At 47.0% G+C, this 17,266-nt stretch overlaps 1 long non-coding RNA gene across 2 annotated transcripts; it reads right to left on the bottom strand.

The window, feature by feature from the left end:
* Positions 1-12,907: 12,907 nt before the first annotated feature.
* LOC119296021 lies at positions 12,908-15,253 on the bottom strand. 2 transcript variants are annotated; one of them, XR_005144621.1, is made up of 3 exons: positions 14,935-15,253; positions 13,104-14,541; positions 12,908-12,988 (listed from the first exon to the last, which is right to left on the bottom strand). It is a non-coding gene; the product is annotated as an uncharacterized LOC119296021 (long non-coding RNA). The 2 variants fall into 2 exon arrangements; XR_005144620.1 differs by having other exon boundaries at positions 13,104-15,253.
* Between the last annotated feature and the right edge of the window lie 2,013 nt (positions 15,254-17,266).

Raw genomic sequence — 17,266 nt, 5'->3', positions numbered from 1 at the left:
GAGCGATGGGGCCGGTGACAGGGTGGCGGGGGAGGGTCGGCGATGGGGCGGGGGAGCAACGGCGACGGGGCGAGGGAGTGAGGCGGCCTGCGACAGGGCGGGGGAGCGACGGGGCCGGCGACAGGGTGGCGGCGGGCGAGCCTAGAGCGCCATCGACGGGGGCTGTTCGGGGTGTGTGGATGAGATGCGAACGTCGTATGTTTTTTTACCTGGATGGGTGGGGAGAGAGGGAGGGGATAACCCCACGGTTTTGTTTTACCTGGAAAAAAATAACCCCATCTCTTTGCCATCTGCCAGCAGATGGCAAAGAATCTTTGCCGTCTGCTGGCAGATGGCAAAGAGGTGGGGCTGGTACGCCGTTACACTCTTGACGGCCACAGGATTTGCAAACCTCTTTGCCATCTGCTGGCACATGGCAAAGATTATTTGCCATCCACTAGCAGATGGGAAATAATTGGCTGATGGCAACCATGTTCTTTGCCGTCTGTCAGTTCTTTGCCATCTGTTTTTTATAAGCAGATGGCAAAGACGTTCTTTGCCATCAGCTGGCAGATGGCAAAGAGCTGGCTGATGGCAAATTCCCTGTTTCCAGTAGTGATTGTCCCATGTGAGGAAAGGATGATGGAGACTATGATTCCCCCACAAGCCGGGATGAGACTCCGGACTAAATAAAAAAAGAGGCCATAAAAAAAGAGAAAAGGCCCAAATAAAAAAAGAGAAAAAGAGAGAAGGGGCAATGCTACTATCCTTTTACCATACTTGTGCTTCAAAGTAGCACCATGATCTTCATGATAGAGAGTCTCCTATGTTGTCGCTTTCATATACTAGTGGGAATTTTTCATTATAGAACTTGGCTTGTATATTCCAATGATGGGCTTCCTCAAAAGTGCCCTAGGTCTTCGTGAGTGAGCAAGTTGGATGCACACCCACTTAGTTTCTTTAGCTGAGCTTTCATACATTTATGGCTCTAGTGCATCCGTTGCATGGCAGTCCCTACTCACTCACATTGATATCTATTGATGGGCATCTCCATAGCCCATTGATACGCCTAGTTCATGTGAGACTATCTTCTCCTTTTTGTCTTCTCCACATACACCATTCTATTCCACCTATAGTGCTATGTACATGGCTCACGCTCATGTATTGCGTGAAGATTGAAAAGGTTTGAAAATACTAAAGTATGAAACAATTGCTTGGCTGAAACCGGGGTTGTGCATGATTAAATACTTTGTGTGATGAAGATAGAGCATAGCCAGACTATATAATTTTGTAGGGATAGCTCTCTTTGGCCATGTTATTTTGAGAAGACATGATTACATTGTTAGTATGCTTGAAGAATTATTATTTTTAAGTCAATATTAAACTTTTGTCTTGAATCTTTCAGATCTGAACATTCATGCCACAATAAAGAAAATTACATTGATAAATATGCTAGGTAGCATTCCACATCAAAAATTCTGTTTTTATCATTTACCTACTCGAGGACGAGCAGGAATTAAGCTTGGGGATGCTTGATATGTCTCCAATGTATCTATAATATTTTATTGTTCCATGTTATTATATTATCCGTTTTGGATGTTTAATGGGCTTTAATATGCTCGTTTATATTATTTTTGGGACTAACCTATTAATCGGAGGCCCAGTGCTAGTTTCTGTTTTTTGCTTATAGAGTTTTGCAAAAAAGGACTATCAAACGGAGTCCAAACGGAACGAAACCTTCACGAGGATCTTTCTTGGACCAAAAGCAATCCAGAAGACTTGGAGTTGAAGTCTCGGATTCCAAGAGGAGGCCACGAGGTAGGAGGGCGCGCCCAGGGGGTAGGCGAGCCCCCCACCCTTGTGGGCCCCGTGTAGCTCCACCAACGTACTTCTTACGCATATATATACTCTTATACCCTAGAAACATCAGGGAGAGCCACGAAACCACTTTTCCACCGCCACAACCTTTCTGTACCCGTGAGATCCCATCTTGGGGCCTTTTCCGGCGATCTGCGGGAGGGGGAATCGATCACAGAGGGCTTCTAAATCAACACCATTGCCTCTTTGATGAAGCGTGAGTAGTTTACCATGGACCTTTGGGTCCATAGTTATTAGCTAGATGGATTCTTCTCTCTCTTTGATTCTCAATACAAAGTTCTCCTCGATGTTCTTGGAGATCTATTCGATGTAATACTCTTTTGCGGTGTGTTTGCCGAGATCCGATGAATTGTGGATTTATGAACTTGATTATCTATGAATATTATTTGGTTCTTCTCTGAAATCTTATATGCATGATTTGATATCTTTGCAAGTCTCTTCGAATTATCGGTTTATCTTGGCCTACTAGATTGATCTTTATTGCAATGGGAGAAGTGCTTAGCTTTGGGTTCAATCTTGCAGTGCCCTTTCCCAGTGATAGTAGGGGCAGCAAGGCACGTATTGTATTGTTGCCATCAAGGATAAAAAGATGGGGTTTATATCATATTGCTTGGGTTTATCCCTCTACATCATGTCATCTTGCTTAATGTGTTACTCCGTTCTTATGAACTTAATACTCTACATGCATGCTGGATAGCGGTCGATGTGTGGAGTGATAGAAGTAGATGCAGAATCGTTTTGGTCTACTTGACACGGACGTGATGCCTATGTTCATGATCATTGCCTTAGATGTCTTCATAATTATGCGCTTTTCTATCAATTGCTCGGCAGTAATTTGTTCACCCACCGTAATACATGCTATCTCGAGAGAAGCCACTAGTGAAACCTATGGCCCCCTAGATCTCTTTTCTATCATATTACATCTCTTTTATTTACATTGCATCTTGTTTACTATTTTGCAATCTTTACTTTCCAATCTATACAACAAAAATACCAAAAATATTTACTTTATTATCTCTAGCAGATCTCACTTTTGCGAGTGACCGTGAAGGGATTGACAACCCCTTTATCGTGTTGGTTGCAAGGTTCATATTGTTTGTGCAGGTACTAGGTGACTTGTGTGTCGTCTCCTACTGGATTGATACCTTGGTTCTCAAAACTGAGGGAAATACTTATGCTACTTTGTTGCATCATCCTTTCCTCTTGAAGGGAAAACCAACACATGCTCAAGAGGTAGCATACTGCAACCAGAACAACTTCTCTGTCGAGCTCCCCTCTTCGGCTCGGAAGAACTCTGCAGCATCAGCAACACTCCTCTGCAGATCCGCAAACACGCCTGGAGAACTCCAAACTCGGGTTAGCAAGATATACCTCCTACTTGCAAATTTACTCTGCAGAAGAAAAGCCTTACCTGCCGCTATCTGCCTCGCCTGCTGGATCTCCTGGCGGGCGCTCTGGGACTCAACCTGGGCTTCCTCGATATCCTGGAGAGCCTTGGCGAGTTCGGACGCTTGGTCTGAAGTCTTCTGCTCCAAGGACTCGCACTTAGTAATGGCGTCCTTGAGCTCTTGCTCAACTTCACCCACCCGAGCCTCATGTTTTCGGCGGGCAGTTTGCTCCACCTCCAGCTCCTTCGCCGCCTTGTCAGCGGCTGCCCTGTTCTCCTACGCCTCTTTTTTGGGCTTGGGCAAGCGCGCTCTTGAGGGATTCGACCTCGGCTGCGCCAACTATGATTATAATCATAAAATTCAATAAGTTAAAAGAATCAATACACATATCACTTCTGGTATGTAAGTTCCACATACCTTGCATTTTGTCAAACCGCTTATTAACACGGTCGAGCTCCTCATCGGCTAATCGAAGCTTCCGACTGAGCTTGGAAACCTCTGCGGCTTGGGAAGTAGCCGCCAACATGGATGCATGTCTCACACAATAGCACAATACATTAGTAACTTGTTTTGGGATCCTCTGTCCAGATTGCTCTAATCCAGACAGAGTCTCAGGGGCTACCGTCTATACATGGGTTCATCCTTTTATATGAAAAACTTGTTAGAGAATCGCATCGCATACCTCAAAGCCTATCAGTAGGCTGTTCAAGGCTTTGTTCAGTCCGCTTTTCACAGGCTGAACCTTCTCCATAATCGCACCCATTATGGTGCGGTGCTCCTCCATGATGGAAGCGCCTTGCAGCGCTTCCTCCAGAGCATGAGCAGCCTCCGGATTAACGGAGGCCGCCGATGGAGCTGCTGCTCCTCCCCCTTCTGTCGAAGGGGGTTGCTGATCTGAACCCGAAGCCACATTGGTATCCGAGACAGTGTTCGGCGGGGGCCCGAACTGTTGAGACCCCCCACCCTCGATGGTCGTGGGGGTCGCCGTCCCCCGGTCTGCGGCATCCGAGGTATTAACCTCGGGCGCCTTCTAGACGACCTCGTCCACCCCTCCTCGGCCAGGAGAGGTCCTTTGGGACAACACCTCGGTGTCCTCCATGGCAGGGAGAGAGCGGGCTTGCGATGGTCCGTCGTTCTCCGCCTCTTTAGGCGCCAGAGAGTTCCCTGACGAAGACGAGGTGTTCGGGATATCGCGTGGAGGGCTGAAAAGCAAGCAAAAATATAATTTATATGACAGAGGCAGGTAAGCGGAAGTTGAATAAGTACGATTTTGATACTTACGATTCGGCCAGGGGCTTCACCCTGGAGGCTCTCCTTGGGCTGTGTTCGGACTCCGAGTCCGAACTAACCGAGAGGGTAATCTTCTTCCTCATCGGTGTTGCCCCTCTGGGTTCTTGGAGGCCGTCCTCTTCTTCCTCCTCAGTTTGCGAGGGAAGTCACTCTCCGCCTCCTCCTCCTCCTCCTCCTCTTCGTCCTCGTCTTCCACATGAGAAGAGACGGCCTCGGTCTCTCCGGACATAGCATCCGAAGGACCTCTGTGGGCCCTCCCTTGGGCTCCTTGCCCTTCTTCTCCGGCGCCTGGTAGGGTGCCGGGACCAACATCTCCGTCAGCTGGGGAGTGATTGGGTCTTCGGGCAACGGAGCCGGACTCTTGATCTGCTCTGCTTTCTTTGTCCAGCCCTGTAAAGAAGTGGGTTGATAAGTTTCATACTAATCAAAAATACAGACCGGACATATCTTCGGAAAGTTAATGCTTACCGGAGTGGCCGGATTCTCAGCGTCGAGCCCGACGTCTTTGGTCTCCATAGGCCAGCTCTTCTGGGCCTTGAAAAGCAGCTTCCATATTCCTTCGTGCGTTGTGCCGAAGAAGTGCTTCATGGTCCTCGACTCCTCCGAATTGAACTCCCACATGGGGGAGGCCCGGCGTTGGCAGGGGAGAGTGTGGTGGAAGAGCATGATCTCCACCACATTGGTGAAACCAACATTCTTGCCCAACACGTTGGTGATGCGCGTCTGCAGCGTCTACACCTGTGTTTGGGACCCCTAGTCGAGGCCCTTAGCGGTCCACGAAGTGAGCCTCGTGAGGGGTCTAGATCTGAACTCTGGAATTGCCGCCCAGTTGGTGCAGCGCGGCTCGGTGATGTAAAACCACTCTTGCTGCCAGACCTTGATGGTCTCAATAAGGCCCCCTTGGGCCATGTGGCATTGGGCAGTTTGCTTATCATGGCTCCACCACAGTCTGCATGTTGCCCGTCGACCACCTTCGGTTTCATATTGAAAAAAATTAGCCATAGGCCGAAGTGTGGTGGGATGCGGAGTAAAGCCTCGCACACGACGATGAACGCCAAGATGTGGAGGAAAGAATTCAGGGCTAGTTCATGGAAATCTAGCTCGTAATAGAACATGAGTCCTCGGACGAAAGGGTGGAGTGGAAATCCTAACCCTCTAAGGAAATGGGGGAGGAAGACGATCCTTTCACCGGGCTCTGGAGTGGGGATGATCCGACCCTCGTCGGGGAGCCTGTGCGCAATGTCTGCGGCCAGGTACCCCGCGCCGCGAAGATTCTTCACCTCTTTCTCCGTAACGGAGGAGGCCTCCCACTTGCCCTTGGAACTGGATCCGGCCATGGCTGGAGGAGGTGGTGGCGATGGGAAAGACGAAAGCCTTTTTTCGGGCGCTGGAGCTTGGGAGTTTGGAAGGCAGAGGCTGGAAGAAGGCGTAGGGAAGAAAGGAGGAGTCTATGCCCTCTTATAGGCGGTAAAAATGCTAACTGTCCCCCCACTTAAGCCTTCAAACTCGCCTATTCCCAATGTGAGCATGCGCCGTAATCGGTTGGGTTACCCAAATCCTATTGATGAGCAATCCAGTAATAAGTGGGCATGATCTCTATTTCGACAGGACGGGCCAAGGGGGCTCAACCTCGAAACACGAAACGAGGAGTGTGAAAACGGTTCAAAACGCTGAAGGGTCAGGTCTGATGCTTCGCCAGAAAAAAGTTGTTAGTAAAGACACTATTCCTATTATATATATATATATATATATATATATATATATATATATATATATATATATATATATCTTGCCTTCACGGCTAAGGGTTGTGTTAATTATGCAAGGTCGGATACAGTTCTTTTATGAGGGAAAGCTGATGTATATTATTCAAGGAGAGGAACCCGCCTCGCAATGACGAAGACAACCTGCGTGCCGAACATGTCATCATTGAAGACTAGTTCAGGGGCTACTGAGGGAGTCCTGGATTAAGGGGTCCTCGGGCGTCCGGTCTATTCGATATGGGCCGGACAAATGGGCTCTCAAGATACAAGGAAGAAGACCATCTCTCGTGTCCGGTTGGGACTCCCGTATGTGTGAACGACAAGTTTAGGTGTCCGGATATACTATTTCCTTTCTGTTAAACCGACTTTGTACAACCCTAAGCCCCTCTGGTGTCTATATAAACCGGAGGGTTTAGACCAAAGGCAGGATCATAACATGGATAGGCTAGCCAAGCTAGGGTTTAGCCATTACGATCTCGAGGTGGATCAACTCTTGTAACCCCTATACCCATCAAATATAATCAAGCAGGAGTAGGTTTTTACCTCCATTAAGAGGGCCCAAACCTGGGTAAACACTAATGTCCCTTTGATCATTGTTACCATCGATCTTCACACATACAGCTTGGGCCCCCCTACCCGAGATCTGCCGATTTTGACACCGACACCCGCCTCACCAGCTCCTCCTCCTCAGCTATCCTCGGAGCGGGTGGTGCAGGGACGACGACGGGGATGGCTTGGCGTTAGGCCGAGGACCAGCCTACGGCCGCATGGCTGGGGAGGGTAGGCGGCGCAGCGTGGCGTGGCAGGCTCGGAGCACGATCTACAAAGAAAGATTGTCAGCGTAGATCATGCTCGTCGCTTAGCCACGTGTCCCACATCGGGGAGTCCATGACGTACCTCCAGTCGTTGATGAGGTCCAGCGGCGGGCGGGCGCGGCGGTGGGCGATCTCTTTGCGTCAGGGGTGACACTCACCGAGGTCGGTGGAATGGGCACCAGATCTGCGGAGAGGTGCCAGTTATTGGGGAGGTGCATGTCGCGCCATGGCAGTGGTGTGCCCGTCTCCTAGCAATGCTTGCAAATCTCCACCTTGACTTATGAATCACGCGAGGTCCGGCCGCCAGTGGCGTGATGTGGAATGTGGGTGCCGGAGGTGGACGTGGAGGGGTGGAGCGGTGACGATGGCCGGAGGAAGAGCTGGCCTTGTGGTCGTGCCTGCCATTGTGACCGGAGATCCAATGCCATCCCATGGTGGCCAACGGCAAGGTGGAGCTAGTGTTTCGAGAAGGCGAGCATGTCAGGTTTCGAGGAGGCACGCGTCGCCGGGTGTGGAAGTGTGGACTCCCACCGGTACATGGCTTCTACATTAAAAAGGACGGCGACCGCTCGACCGGAGTGGCTGCTAGGCAGGGACGCCCGCGCGTGCACCATAATGGACGGTGGGAGTTAGGTGGGCGCCTGCCACACGCGCCCGAGATGGACACGGAGCAGGCGCATGGGCCTTCATTCGACGTCCGTGTCGACGCAAACCGGGCGCAAGTTTGCGCCAAAAATGGGGTGGGCCAGACGCCAAACTGACAAAAATGCGGATGCGGTCGTGCGTTGGGCCGTGGCGTCTGTCCGTTTGGGTCCAAACGGATAGTCGCAGATCGGATGGGGTCGTGCGTTGAAGTTGGCCTAAATTTAGACTTAATTAGCTGATTTGGTAGATTCATTAGCAGATTTGTGAATGGATTTGAATTTTTGGGATAGGTTCAGTGCAGGATTTGGAAAACGGGGAAAGTTGAAGGAAGAAGAAACAATCCTGACACATTGTTAAGGTGGGCCTAAGAAGGAAAAGTATATGGTACTCGTCGTGCCGCCTCCATTGAGCAAAGACCATTGCTTCATTTTCTTTATCTAAATGGAGTAGATGGACCATATGTATGATGCTGCTATCATAGTTCATGCTCTAAGAGCGTTTATAGATAACTAAAGTATTGATCTAGACACCTTATATTTCTTTACATAGGGAATATAAAAGGTAGAAGAGGAAACATAAATCAACCATCAAAGAACATGACAAACGAATGAAGAAGAAAATAGATCAGTGAAGGAAATCGTGGAGCAGTGTATGCAACAGAACGGAAGTTGTAGAGCATGCATAGATAAACAACGTGAAATCTTAAAAGTGCACGCGCGCTCATTGGAGAGAGTGAGCGACCGATCTACCACTCACATGCATGTCTAATTTTTTTGTCTGCTTTAGTGCATGTGATTTTTGTTTGCTAGTGCATGTGGTTAGACTGGTCACATGGGAAGGAAACAAATAGATCTTTGTGCAATTATTTTGGGTTTTCAAAATTTTTAAAAACCATATCTTTCAAACTGTGCATCGAAATTTAGATCCATTTTCACCCTTGGATTCCTGGCGACGAGATCTTTCAAACTAGATCCCGATGGATATGTTCTGACGAATTTTTTTATGCCAACTTTGGTGCTATATGGTGCAACTTTAGTACTACATTTGTGCAACTTTAGTACTTTATGATGCAACTTTTTTTTCAAAACCAAATTTTGGAGCTCTATGAGCCAAATCCTCTGCGTTTACAATCTAGCAACCATGACAACTTGATGTGCAACTAGTCTATTGCGCCCACCAATTACCTAGTAGTTGATGTGCAACTCTCCTCCCTACTCGTGGATGTGTAGTTTTTCAATATTTGCATACCCTGCCCCACCTCCACTACCAACTATATGTGCAATTTAGTTTGTTGTTAAAGCCAACTATCTATTTAGTCGATGTGCAACTCCTTACCTCTTCCTACTTGTGAATATGTAGTTTTAGTTGGCGAGGGCAACAAACGGAATTGCACATAGTCTGCTATGCAGCTGACCGGGGCAACAAACGAGGTTGCACACCTCACAGGCCGGGGTAGTTTGGATGGTGAAAATTTCACATTCATGAGGGTAGTGAAAAGTTGCATATAGGCAAGACGTGAAAGTTGTACATCTCACTAGCAGGGGTGGTTTGGACCAGGTGCTAGCAGGGAAACCACACATTTAGGCAAAGTTGCACATCACTGTTTGACAGTTGGCAGTGATAGTATTCGAAGTTGCATATCAACTACCAGGTAGTTGGTCTGGACGACAGACGAAGTTGCACATCTCACTTGAAGTAAATAGTTTGGGGGTGGAGGTGACATCAGCTAAAATTGCACGTTCACGGGTAGGCGGGGAGTTGCATAGCACATTGTCAGGTAGTTGGGACCAGGGAATCTTTCTTAACTAGTAAGCGTGCACGTGCAACGCACGTCTCTAGAGTGGCATGTCGGGGCAACGACGCAGAAGCGGTACCATCTGAGTGCGCAAGGCGTGTTGGAGCAGTGGACGTCAGGGAGCCCCGACGTCCCCGAGAGCTTTGCAACTTTGACGACATGGACCTCGTGTCATGTGGGTTGCAACTATTGCAGGCATGTGGAATGCTTGTCTCTTCATGCCACATGAGAGTGCCCCATGACTTCTTTTCGGCAGTGATGGAAGAGCGGCTTGTTCGGCAGGGCGAGTCCCCTACCTAGTGCATGTTTGTGGTTGGTATTTGTCGTGGCATTCGGCACGAGAGTGGTAGTGGCCATATAGTTTTGGTTTTCGCCTGGTTTTTCGTGATTAGTTGGACAATCTTCTGCTTAATCAATGAAACGGCAAAAGTTTTGCTTCATGTTTGAATTTATTTGTACTCATCCTCATTTACTCAACTATAATTCAGATATATCTTCTGTTTTCTTTGGCATTTGTCGTGGCATTCGGCACGCTGTTGAAAATGAGCATGGCCCTTTTGTTTCGGTTTTTGCCTTGTTTTCCGTGATTAATTAGCCAACCTTCTGCTTAATCAATGAAGAGGCAAAACTTTTGCTTCATATTTGAATTTATTTGTACTCATACTCATGTACTCAACTATAATCAGATATATCTTATGTTTTATTTACCAGTACAGAAGGCATGCTAAACCTTCTAAGCATGCCTTTTAGTCCTAAATGTGTGCTCATGCCGCTCTTGGTCAATATAATATCTTTGGGTTTCTCATGAAATATAATAGTTTTGGATTTAGTCAAAAAAGCATTCGGGTCTTGCATCCACCCATTGGGTTCTTTGTTATGCTGCGGGGATAAATCCTTTCTTGTTGGCCCTTCAAAATGAAAATGCTTGGCAATGTTACCAGTTTATACTTGGTGCCCAACCTAGCCACAAACCGCAAGAATACTGTTGTCCAACAAAGTGTTTTATAATAATCCACTCATGGTCAGTGAAAACACAACATAAGTAAACAAATGACTCACAAAACAACCATTCTTTAAAAATATGGTAATGCCAAAAGATGGAATTTGGAAAGATATACAGAGGTACGTATAATATATACATAAACACTCACATGTGGATCTGAAACCTCCATGCCCAATCCTTCTGTAATATACAACAAAAAATAATATATTTTACAAACACAAGAGAAAGGTAGAAAAAAAAGGAAAATTCCCTTCTTTGATGACACAAACAGGTCATGGCCAGACTACCATTTAGTAAGCAAGAAAAATTGATAGCATGCATAGAGTGATATGAGCTGACCGAAAATGATAGTTTGCAAACGGCAATAGAAGACATGAGCTTAAGGGGCCATGCACAAAATACTGACATTAAAGGTGAATCACAATGGGCGCTGCTACGCTTCCGCCGGCCGATGTTTACATATTATCTGCCGCCTTGATGGCCCTTGGATGCCCGAGCTGATAGTCGTCTGATGTAGTGTCCGCGTCCCGCATGTCCACTCATTACTTCCCGCAACAAACGCTCTGTTGCAGAAACAAGACTGCATGCCCACTCATTACTTCCCATAAAAAATGCTCTGTTGCACAGAAACAAGACCGCATATGCCCACTCGTTACTTCCCGCAACAAACGCCCTGTTGCAAAGCGCATGCCACCTCGTTACTTCCTGCAACAAATGCTATGTTGCAGAAACAAGACCGCATGCCCACTCGTTACTTCCCGCAACAAACGCTCTATAGCAGAAACACTCTGTTGTAGAAACAAGAGAAATTGCAGGCAACACCACCATCACCACATCGGCCAAAAAATTAGGGAAGGAGCCAGTCGTCGACACCACCACGTTGGATAAGCCCCGGTCGCCCAATGCCTTGCGCCGCCGCGTCCGCCGCCCTCCCAAATCCAACCGCTCACACTCCCAGCCACACAAGCCACGCTGTTGCGCAATGAAAGACCCCTTCTGTTATCCCGTTGCACGAATGGTTGTCCTGAAACAAGAGGTGAGTTGCAAGAAATGGACATGCCTCCAGTAGACACGGGAGTGCTCTCGACCGTCTGATAAAGTATAGATCGGACGGCCACGGAGCCGGCGGACTGGCGGGCGCAATCGGCCGGCAGAAGGTAAGCTTTTCCCAATCACAATACATGATAGAAGTGGTACTAAAGATTAGGTGAAGCAAATTACCCAAGAGAAAATATGTACCGACTGTCGAAAGGGCGTGACCAGCAGCAGACATTGGAGAGAAGATTTTACCACTAAATAAGTTGCTCCATTTGATATGCTCTAAAATGGACTAATGAAATAATGTAGCACTCCTCTGCAATTTTGGAGATTTAAAGATACACACAGATTCTACAAAGTGTCAAATATGTGACGAAAAAGAAAAATGTAGAGCAACCGAAGTACAGGTAAGTTATATGGCTGAATAAAGAATAACGTACAAGAACATAAGGGCTAAAAATTCAGAATGCATAAAAGTTTACATATGCCCAGGTCACTGACCAATAACCACGTGTACTTATATATTGCGGAAACATGGATAAATAAATTTTGATCTGCAGTTAATCAGCTAAGCATTAGGTTAACACGTTGGTACTATTTTTTCTTTTTTGTCCAAAAGGGAACCATCATGTCCTGAGCTTCCTAAACAACAGTAGACATGCATAAGAATCCTAGTATTAAACTATTAATTAACAAGCTCAGGGTAAGTTTGGGTAACTGGTTTTTGTAGAGCGTTCTTGGACTTGTAAATGATGTCTACCATCATGTCCTGAGCTTCCTAAACAACAGTAGACATGCATAAGAATCCTAGTATTAAACTATTAATTAACAAGCTCAGGGTAAGTTTGGGTAACTGGTTTTTGTAGAGCGTTCTTGGACTTGTAAATGATGTCTATGTCATGTCATATGTCAAACGACCGAGGCAGGCCCTTATTGCTATGCAATCATTGCTCTCTGCTTGCTTAGTTGGTTTGAAATTTTGACAACAACAGGTTTACTTGTTTTTAGCGGGGACTTGTAAACCTTTGCTACTTTTTTTAATCCACAACATAAAATTGGAGAGCAATCCAATAGGATTATTTCACACAATATCATGAATTGATCAAAACTACTACCCAACACCCACTGCCAAACTGTTCAATTTGAGCGAAATCAGATAGAAAGCAATATCGGTTGCAAGGATGCATATCGGTATCAGGTCACTCGTGATTACCATTATTGCTTAAAAAGATGTCGATCAAGCTTCAGAAACTTAGCGGCTGCAAATTCAGGAAAATAAAAATAAAAGACACTGAGTTCCATAAATGTTTTTCCTCAAAATAATAATCTGCAACATAACCTGACCAAGGAATAGCATCACTCTTTTTAGCTCTGCTCGAAGGGTGACACCGCTCCTGTAAGAGCAGCCGCCGTTTAGCAATCTTACACTCCGAAACCAATAACAAACAATCAACCTCGTATGTTTACAAACATAAGCAGGGAAGGGTACGGCGTGCATGTTTTGCTCACCTATGGTGGTGGCGGTGGAGGTGGCAAGGGTCATGACATCAATGGGGCTCTGGAGATAGACGGTAACCTCGTCGGCGGAGGTCACCAAGTCATGGTCTGTCCTGGCGAGCTCGGCAAACTCGATGGCAACGTGTTGTCCATCCTGGTGTCCTCTATATCCCCACCGGTAGCTAGATCTTGTTGTTGCAGCGAACAAGATAGGATTCAGTTCAGGACAAAGACCGAAAGAAAGAAAAACAGGTCGGGGGATTTGATCCTTGCGCTAATTTTCTACCCGTCGAGATGTGGGTGTGGACGTGCAACGCACGTATAACCCTGAGAGAGAAAAAATGTCCTCTATAAACATATTACTTTTGCATATAATATGTACTATGTGGATTCTGCAAAGAGGAAATTCATCTCATTCATATTTGGTTAGTTTTGCAGACATGTAATTCATCTTATTCTTATTTTGTTAGCTTTGCATACATGTAACCAATTCATGCACAAATGACAACTACAAAATTTAAACAATATGGTATAATTAAAAAGAAAATCCAGGGCAATGTTTGGCTCCCCTTCGATAGCGCCCATGGGTCAGTAGTTGAGGAGTGGAGAGCTGTGGGCTGGCGGCGGCGATTTTCCGGGGGAGATGCAAGCACACAACTCCCAACTAAAACAAATATAGTTGAGACGGGGGTAATTACCTCTCTGGGATTATGGAAGCCTCTAGGTCCAGCTTCTAGGCTAAGTCCATATATGGCCAGCCACCTCAAGATAATGCAAGAGATTGTCCATATCAGTCAGAAGATGATGCCCAGTGATATTCAATGCATAAAATGTATACATTAGTGATCTCTCAGTAAAAGATGCAGACAGTTTACATACCAGGCCAACGTCAGTGGACAATTCTTATCCGAAAAACGCCAGTGGACAATCACCCAACTAGCTTCTTAACTTATCATTTTTCCTCACAAACTCCACATAATCACATGTTGTGTTCACATATTGATAGTTAAACATGACTTCGTGATGGCCAGTCCACTAATTAGACTTAATCAGCATAGCCATCGCATTGCTGCAGTCTTCATGCCTTAAACATTTGACTACCATTTTTTTAGACATCCCTATTTTATATTCTTCTACTGTTTTGCTTCATGATTTTCGTATGAACTAGAAGGGATTTGGCGCTTAAGGAAGGATCTACTTCAGCTACCCAAGGCTCCATGTTCTCCAACAATCCTTGAACTTTTATTAACTAATAAATCCTTGGAAAGTTGAAATCGGAAGTAAAGAACATAAGAATAAAGAAAAAAAACTAATCAGAAAGAACAGAGCATTCAAGTGTCAATAGTAAAATAAAATAGGTCACTGAGATTTGAGAACACCTCAACTTTGCACCATCGAGAAGAATACATAGATCTTCTTGTCCAGGAAGCTCGTCCCCGTGCGCCATCACCTGCTCGGCAGATAAAACAAATTAATGCAGCAAGTTTTTTTTTTGAACGGAAAAAAATATTTCACTGAAACTCGTGCACAGGTAAATCGCTTCTCACCAAAATTGAAACAATGTAAGGGGCTTGAAATGCCCGGACACTAAGGGGAACATCAGCCCCAACACAAACCTTCTTGGCGGCAGAGGACTCCCAGTTCAGCAACATAATAATCCCTTCCCTTAAGAGCATGGATCATAGTCTAACAGTCAGACTAAAAAAATCATATACATGAAAGCAGCAGCAACAACAGACCATCAGCGACAAGCACACAGTGACAAGCTGGCAAGCACGCAGCATCAACCACCAACACAGCACACATTCGCAGCAAGCAAGACGGGAGGAACGGGTGTAGTTACCTTGCCGGTGATGGGATTCCTGGCGGCAGCGAAGGAGGTGACCGGTCCCGTCGGGCGGCTCCGGCGGCGAAGGGTGCGGCGGGCGGCTCCGGCGGAGGCTCCTGCGGCGAAGGACGCGGCGGGCGGCTCCGGCGACTAACGACGGCTAATTGCTTGGTCTCTGAGTACAGATGAGTTCAGCAATAGAAACTTACTTGCCACGGAGGCGGAGTGGCGCCGCGGCGGAGGCCAAGCTGCGGCTCCGGAGGCGGCGACCCGCGGCTGGGGAGGCGGCGACCCGCGGCGGCTCCCGTGGCTCCGGCGGCGCGAGGCTGCAGTCGGCGTGAGGCGGCGGCGAAGGACGCGGGAGGAGGAGGTTGTGCGGGAGGATTTGTAGCACTAAACACAAAAAGATTAAGGACCATTAAATCTTGATAATGATTGAATGTGATTATTTGAATCTGTCCCTCTGTTTATTTTATAGTGGTAATAATAATAATAATAATAATAGATAATAGATAAAAACCAATGAGACAAACACTTACAAAAAATCACCTGCTGCCACGGAGCGCTAACGAGCCAATGGTTGCTCGCTAAACGCGATAAACAAACGTATAACTAGGGCTCGCAAAGAATTTTTATCCAGTTTACAAGGCGCTTGTGGCCGCATGATTCACGCACATCGAGCGGTCCAGCCGCGGCCGCTCGTTTGGGCGAGATCGTGAGCGCGCACGATGAAGCATTTAGGTTATTATTACTTCTTTCATTTTATAATGTAGTGTACCCGCGCTTTTTCGAGATTCAAGTTTGATCGTAAATTTAAAAAAACAACCAATTGTGATAGAAACAAAAATTATACCATTGAATTCATATTTTTATATGAATTCAGTGATATAAATTTGATATGAATTCAGTGATATAAATTTTGCTCCCACAACGATCGATCTTGTTGGTTAAATTTACGGTCAAATTTGAATCTTCGTGGGCGCACTAGATTGTGAAACGGAGTGAGTATTTTGGATCGGATCACGACATAGATCAACGCGAGGAATTTGCGCACATCCCGGCACCTGCGTGCCCGTGCGTAAGGGCATCTCCAGCCGCGCCCCCAGGAAGGCCTCCTCAGGCGTTTTTTTCGCGCCAGCGCCGAAAAAACGGCCCAGTCACGCCCCCAGAAGCCCGTTTTTCGCCGGCTTGGGCCGAAAACAGCGCCGGCGGACCCAGCCCGAACCCGGCGCGCTCGGGGGCGCCCGGGGGCGCCGGGCGAACTGTTTTGGCGCGAAAAAGCCGCGGGCTCGCCGCGCCAGCGACACGACTCTCTTCGCGGCCCTTCGCCGTCCTCATCGCCTCGTTTCCCGCGGCGAATCAATGCCAAAGCTGCCGCGCGCTGCCGCGCCGGTCAGCCTGCACCATTGATGCCTCACGGGCGGCGCAGTGAAGACCGGCCGACGCGCGTCCCTCGCCCTCCCTCGCCCGCCACGCGTACACACGGTGGCACGCGCACCTCGGCCTATATATGACGCGCCCCGGCGCACTCGGCGACTCACACTCTCCCGCCGTCGTCGTTCCTCCCTCTCCTCTCCTCTCTTTCGCCGTCTCCAGTTCACACCCATGGCCGAGCGCTTCCCAGGCGACGGCGCGGCGGCGAACGGCTTCGGCCGCCGCCATCTTCATGAATGTGACGCCCGGATAATTAGGCTACAATAATCCCGCGTTAACGATGCCACGTCACCTCGGTTACTGTTGATAAACTCGAGTTAGTTCAAAAACGATTCAAATTAAAATTTAAAATATAGGCAAACAGTAAAATTTTCAAATATCAAAACTAAAATGTTTGGGTTGTGTCAAATAAATCGTAAGTAATTATGGTGGAGAAACTAAACTTTCATAAAATGTTTAAAGGCTCTAAAATGATTAAAACAGTAGTGAAAACAATTAAACAAATGCCCAGTGAATTTATAAAATGCTAAAACTATTTTAGAATTTATAAAATGCTAAAACTATTTTATTATGAGTTAAGAATTAATCTTACAGTAGTTTGGTGATAAATACAAATTTGGGCACTAGTGGTAATTTTTATAAAACTAAAAGTAAAAGAAACTAGAAATAAAATAGAAAAGAAAATAAGGAAAAGGAGAAGACAAAACAGTAAACACAAAAAAGGGGCAAAGCCACCTCTCCCTGGGCCATTCGGCCCAGCTGGCCGATACCGGCCACAACTGGCCGGCCCATCCCGCCGCCTTAACCCCCACTCCCCCGCTAACCCTAACCGCCCCACTTCCCCACTCCCTCGTTCTCTCCTCCCCATTCCCGATCCAATCTGGATCGGGGAAATGACACCCTCGCTCCTCTC

This window comes from Triticum dicoccoides, chromosome 4B (genome assembly GCF_002162155.2).
Source record: "Triticum dicoccoides isolate Atlit2015 ecotype Zavitan chromosome 4B, WEW_v2.0, whole genome shotgun sequence".
Taxonomy (NCBI): Eukaryota; Viridiplantae; Streptophyta; class Magnoliopsida; order Poales; family Poaceae; genus Triticum; species Triticum dicoccoides.
This window is presented reverse-complemented; position numbering and strand designations above follow the sequence as displayed.